Source organism: Pipistrellus hanaki (genome assembly GCF_964339955.1).
Source record: "Pipistrellus hanaki genome assembly, chromosome: 10".
NCBI lineage: Eukaryota > Metazoa > Chordata > Mammalia > Chiroptera > Vespertilionidae > Pipistrellus > Pipistrellus hanaki.
In genome coordinates, this window is record NC_140512.1 from 45,636,447 (window position 1) to 45,642,129 (window position 5,683).

Below are 5,683 nucleotides of genomic sequence, written 5' to 3' on the forward strand. Positions count from 1 at the left end.
GGATCTGCCCATCCACTGTTGTGGCCTTCCCCACACCCCAGTGCCCAGCAGGCTCCCTGCCACCTCCCTCCCCTGTCCCTGTTCTACCCCTTACCCCTTCCCAGCACCGTTTTCTTCCCTTCCCTTCTATAGGACCTCTGACATCACGAGTTCTGTGATATCACAGCCATGGGCTGACTCATTCCAGTTCACTAGAGAGTTCCATCACTGGGCAAGAGAGTGGAGGGTAATCAGCAGGGGATGACCAAGCCTTTGAGCATGACTATGGAGATCAACACAGATGACTTAAGAGTTTGCGAACTGTTTTCATATCCATTACGTTCTTACAGCAGCAAGGTTTCAAAGGAATAATATCATAATCCCATTTTATAGATGAGGCTACTGAAGTTCACAAAATAAATGACTCACCCACTCACGATCACACAGAAAATAAGGGGCAGAGCAGGATTGTTGAATGTCACAGCTTCCCACTCTTCCATGCAGCCTGTCTCAAAGGGAAGTGGCTTGCATAGGATAAGCTGAGACCAGATGCCTGAAATAAAGATCCTCAAGTTCTGGGCTGTGCTTAAAACTCCGGTCCATTGAAAATGAGGGAGGGAAAAGAGAGAGATAGAGGATGGAAAAAGAGTCCATCTGGGCCGTGTGTGTGTATGTGTGTGTGTGTGTGTGTGTGTGTGTGTGTGTGTGTGTGTGTAAGAAAGAGAGACAGGGAGAAAGAGGAAGACAGACACAAAGGGAAATAGGACTTACAGAATGCAGGGTATCCTGGGCCTTAGTTGAACCTATTCTCTCCTTCCTCCTCCTGCCATAACTGTCCTCATTCCTAGACTTTGCCCTCTTGTACTGATAGACTGGAATAGTCTTTTCTCTCATTGTACATCCTCTTGTACTTTTATTTTTTATTTTTTTAAAATACATTTTATTGGTTTTTCACAGAGAGGAAGCAAGAGGGATAGAGAGTTAGAAACATCAATGAGAGAGAAACATTGATCAGCTGCCTCCTGCACACCCCGCACCGGGGATGTGCCCGCAACCAAATCACATGCCCTTGACCGGAATCGAACCTGGACCCCTCAGTCCACAGGCCGACGCTCTATCCACTGAGCCAAACTGGTTTCAGCCCTCTTGTAATTTTAGTCACAGAGAAAACTTTGTTAGAGGCTCATTCACTAAACTTCTGTTTGGTAGGAGGTAGAGTTCTCAGAGAAGAAGCAATGTGGCAGAGAGACAAGGAGCCCACCTAACAGATCTCAAGAAACCTGCCTCAGTGGCTCACTGCCCACTCTGCTCATGAACCTGGTGAGCACATACCTGTTGGCAGTAACTGGCTGTGGCTAATTTTCCTCTGCTTCTTGGGACAGAGACTATGGTTAAGGGTGAGTTGGGGTGGGATGGGGCGGGGTGTGATGAGGTGCAGGAGACAGTATGGAGAGCTGTTCTGAAAACCAGAACAGATATATGTCATGAGATACAGGAGAGGTAGGTGGATGGGAATAATTGGGAGAAGATTCTAGACACATTTGATCTATCCCAATGAACTCACATCACTCCTGGTGCCTATGCATTCAACACCTGAATGAACCACCAAATAGTGCAGGGGTAATGATGTGTGCAGAAGCACATATCTTTCTGGGAGAGGGGATTGCGTGTAGAAATTTATTTCCACAGATGTTACTCATGTTGTCTACTTCATATACTTCCTGGTGATCCAGTCACCCAGGTAACTGGGTGACTGAGGAATGGCCCAGGAGGTCACTTGATGGAAGATTAAAGTAAGCAGGTGACTCTGCTCATTCCTACTTTGAACTCATTGACCTACAGGTTCAGGGAGCGATACCTGAGTAGAAAAAAAAAAATCACTAATGTCCTCCTGGCTATTTGGAGGATGGAGCCTATTGGTTCCTAGCCAAAAAAAAAAAAAAAAAAAAAAAAGCTATCCCCAGCTTGTAACCATAAATGGGGAAGGCAGCTGTGATGGGGAGCGTCTTGCAGAAAAAGCAGGAGTGGAAAGAACCGGATTGTAATGAACACCCTCCTTCCCAGCTTCCCACGCCGAGAAGAATATATCCTTGGAGGAACCAAGAATCCTTTAAATTTTGTTTTCTTAATAAGAACTATTTAAGAAATACAAAAAACAAAGAGGGCAAATAGTTCCACCTGCCAGTGAACATCACTATTAATGTTGTCAAGTACAGTATTCAAATCCTTTCCCTCTGTGGCTGTAGGCATGTGGGTAGAAGTATATTTCCTATCCATTAAAATCCAAGTGTGCATTCCTCCTCATTGCATCAGAATAAAGCTGCTTTGGTACCAACCGGCTCTGGGCCCTGACATTGCTCTGACCTGCTCTTCCTGGGCACCTGGAAGGCATTACAGAGTCACGATGGATGTCGAGGCATCATCACAGGGTTGAAGCTGCTGACTGAGAGAGAGAGTCTGTGGGTGTCTTTGGCCCCAGAAAGCTGAGAAAGCATGCAGAAGAATGAGAGGAGAAAAGCGACAGAAGTGTAGTGATACGGTAGATGACAGAGGAGAAAGAGTAGTGGGGAAGAAAGCTGGAAAAGTGAAGCGAGAACTCCGTACAGATTAGAAAACAGTTTCCAAATCTCTAGTCTACCCCTGGGACAGGTGGGACTGTTATTGGAAAGGGGACCTTGCCTGGAGCAGATCTGCCTAGGGCCGGCTGGTAGTGTGTGGGCTCTTGACTTGGGTAGGAAAGATTTCATAACGAGTCCAGGTGATTTTTGAAAGTATGTTATTAAAGCTCAGGACAGTGAAACACGGGAAGGGCTTAGCATAGAAAAAATGACAGGAGAGGGCCTTGGTGGGAAAAATTAGCCTAGGTGGGGCTGCTTTCACTCACTGGGAAGTCAAAGAAAGGGGGCCTTGAGGACAGGGTCAGAGGGTTAACCTAGGAGGAGCTGCTACTGCCCACCTCATGGGGTCTGGTAGAGTTTGGTCAATGAACACCTGTGGGGAAAGAAGAGGGGGAAGGGAAGGAAAAGGTGTGGGTGTGCTTCTGGGAGGGAGAGCAAAAGCTGGGACCTTCGTTTTGAGGAGTTTTAAAGGCTGGGAATTTAGGGAAGGTCTTAGTGGAGAATCTCAATAGAATATTCATCAGTTCTATGCTGATGTGCCAAAATGAGATTTATTCCCTTAAATTCATTTGTCCTTGGGTATGGTTGACACATGGCTCTAATTGGATTTCAGTTATCTATCTCCCTGAGTAGGGTGATTTAAGCTACTTAACCTCTGGTTGGAGAGAAGTGCAAACCATTTACTCTTTTTAAAAAATTTCTTTATTGATTAAGGTGTTACATATGTGTCCTTATTCTCCTATTACCCCTATCCCCCTTTCATGCCCCCCTTCCCCACTGTTGTCTGTGTCCATTGATTAGGCTTATATGCATGCATACAAGTCCTTTGGTTGATCTCTCTCCCTTACCCCCACCATTCCCTACCTTCCCTGAGGTTTGACATTCTGATTGATGTTTCTTTGTCTCTGGATCTGTTTTTGTTCATCAGTTTATAGTGTTCATTATATTCCACAATTTTTTTAAGATTTTTAAAATTGATTTTTAGAGAAAGAGGAAGGGATAGGGGAAAGAGAGCAAAACATTGATTGGATACCCTGATCAGAAATCACACCAGAAACCTTTTGTTGTGTGGGATGATGTCCAACCAACTGAGCCACAGTGGCCAGGACCAAACCATTTACTCTTAAGTATCCTTGGTTTAGGGAAGATAGGATTTACTAGATGGCTGCAAACTGCTGTTCAATTATCTATCTCAGTTTCCCTATCCCACTTGCCAAGGAATTTTCTTAGCTTCTTATATCCTGTCTCAGGACAATCTAGTCCCCCTCAGGCTGCTGGTACCTGCCCCTTCAACTGGAGAGCACAGGGCAGGCACAGAAGGGCAAGTGAGAGGGTGAAGAGCCTGCCCCCCTTTCTCCTTCCTGACCCAAGAACACTGCCCTTGGTGAGAGACCCTGTGCACCTGCTCTGTGCAGCTCTGACCGGGCCTGCCCTCTCCCACCCCCTCCAAGATTAGCTTTATAGGCTGGGTGCTGCTTTCCTGCGCCTGCCCCTGCTTATCAGCTCATCTACAACCCCCACCTCAACCTTATCGCTGTCTCCATCTCCTTAGACTAATCCCAAGGCTTCAGAGGCTATTACCACCTCACCCAGCCTAACCCCCAGCACAGCAGAAAAATGTCCCACAAGGTGACTCCCTCCCCTTAGTCAGCCCGCACCTCCCCCTCCCTAGGGTAAGAGCATGCTTTCTCCTTGATGCCGGCATCTACTCTTCCTTGCCTTTTTGATTTTCCTTTCAACTCCTGTCCTTCTCTAAAGGTTGTTTTGTCCACCTTGCAACTGCTAGAAAAAAAACACCTTCATTCTTAACAGCAAAAGAAGGAAGCATTCCCCTGCTCCTGGTGACCTCCAAGGGGGAGGGTCTCTGACCTATCTCCACTCAAATCTCTCACATCTTTATAGGCAGAAGATTTCCCAAGAAGCAACAAGGTCTGGCATGTGATCTGGAGCTAAGATTTCAACTTTAAAGCCAGTTCTAGTTTTGCTACTTGCTGTGGGTACTCACACTCCCTGCTGGAGCTCCATCTTTGTCTTCTCACTTATAAAATAAAGAGAACCCTCCCTATTCCCGCCTACCTCTTAGGGCTATTGAATACCTATAGTTCAGTTGTAGGAATGTACAATACTGCTTTGAAAACTATCAGAAGGAGAAATAGAAACTGTTATATTAGACAGTTTGGCTTACTCTTTCCTCCTGCTCTCTCATTCCCGGAGAGGGACCCAAAGGTGGGTGGGTCTACCTCTTTCACCTGCCCTTGCTTCCTGCTGTGAAAACACAGGGCCCTCTGAAGGTCTCCTCTGATGGGGTCTTCAAGTAGCTGGAAGAGAAGAGGAGTCACCGTGAGTTTCTCACAGAGGAGGGGTGGCCTGGACCCCCTTTTGTGAGTCAGGGCTGCAGGGTTGAGGACAGAGGTGACCACTACTCAGAGAAGCAGCCCCAGGGGCTTCTAAGCTCATCTCTGGAAGGAAAATAAACATCATTGAGTTCTTAGGATCATGCTTTACAGCCACTTCCATGAGAAAGCAGAGGTGCTCCCCATTTTACAGATTAGCAGACTGAGGCACAGAAAGCTCACCTAGCTGATTTGCAAGGGCTGAGAGAGCCAGGATTCAAACCAAGCTGATGGCCCAGCTGGAGGACATGATTTCCTGATCACCTGCATCCCACTGACTGCTCACCTTGCTGTGGGAGCCAGCTTTCAGGTCTCTCACCTTACTCCCCATTCAGAGTGCTCTGCCCTGCCCCTCACCTGTCCAGGTCTCAGCCTCCACCCACTGCCAAAGTTCCCTCCCCTCTTCCCTCCTGACTGTGGGGCAGGCTCTCTGTCCCAGAGGTTAACTCTAGAAACAGCTCCTCCCCTTCTAAGTAAAGCTGCTCTCTTGTGACAGGGCAGCCAGTCACCCGTGCACAAGCGCGCACACACACACACACACACCCCAGAACCACAGGCTGCACAAATAGCCCGGGAGTTACACTCACTCTCACTCCCAACGCTAAGCAAACCTGGTCACTTCCTCAGCTGCTGAGTCCTGGATCTGCCTCTTCACCGCGTCCCATCACCTGGCAGTGCTTGCAAAAAGAAGAT